The 791-nt window shown below is 40.8% G+C and overlaps 1 protein-coding gene across 1 annotated transcript in view; it reads right to left on the minus strand.

The window, feature by feature from the left end:
* Positions 1–509: 509 nt before the first annotated feature.
* Positions 510–791, minus strand: part of LOC310727943 (homeobox protein HMX2-like) — a 4639-nt gene continuing 4357 nt past the window's right edge. Inside the window, exon 2 of the mRNA XM_083544961.1 lies at positions 510–791. This exon is cut by the window's right edge and continues 996 nt beyond it. The gene's annotated coding sequence lies outside the window, so the exon portion shown is untranslated.

Consider the following 791-nt stretch of genomic DNA (forward strand, 5'->3'; position numbering starts at 1 on the left):
CTTATTATCACTCACTCTCACTTTCACTCACTCACTCACTCACTCACTCACTTATTATCACTCACTCTCACTTTCACTCACTCACTCACTCACTCACTCACTCACTCACAATCACTCACTCATTCACTCGCTCACTCACTCATTCACTCACTCACTCACTCACTCACTTACTCATCACTCACTCACTCACTCACTCACTTACACACTCCCACTTACTTATCATCACTTACTTACTCACTCACTCACTCACTCACTCACTCACTCACTTACTCATCATCACTTACACACTCACTTACTCATCATCACTTACACACTCACTCACTCACTCACTCACTCACTCACTCACTCACTCACTCACTTATTATCACTCACTCTCACTCACTCACTCACTCACTCACTTATTCACTCACTTACTCATTATTACTCACTCACTTATTATCACTCACTCTCACTCACTCACTCACTCACTCACTCACTCACTCACTCACTCACTCACTCACTCACTCACTCACTTATTCATAACCACTCACACACACACTATCACTCAGTACACTTACACATTCATTATCACTTTCTCACTTAATCATTCATTCACTATCACTCACTCATACACTCACTTATTCATTATCACTGATTCTCTCTCTCTCTCTCTCTCTCTCTCTCTCTCTCTCTCTCTTTCTCAGCTGTACAGTGTGAAGTATTAAATCCTTGTTCATTTCAGCGTTCACTTTTATTTTCTTTTAATCCTTTTTTTTCCCCCTCAAATCAGAATCAAGTCATGAAGTCCATCC

This window comes from Silurus aristotelis (genome assembly GCF_946808225.1).
Source record: "Silurus aristotelis genome assembly, chromosome: 6".
Lineage (NCBI taxonomy): Eukaryota > Metazoa > Chordata > Actinopteri > Siluriformes > Siluridae > Silurus > Silurus aristotelis.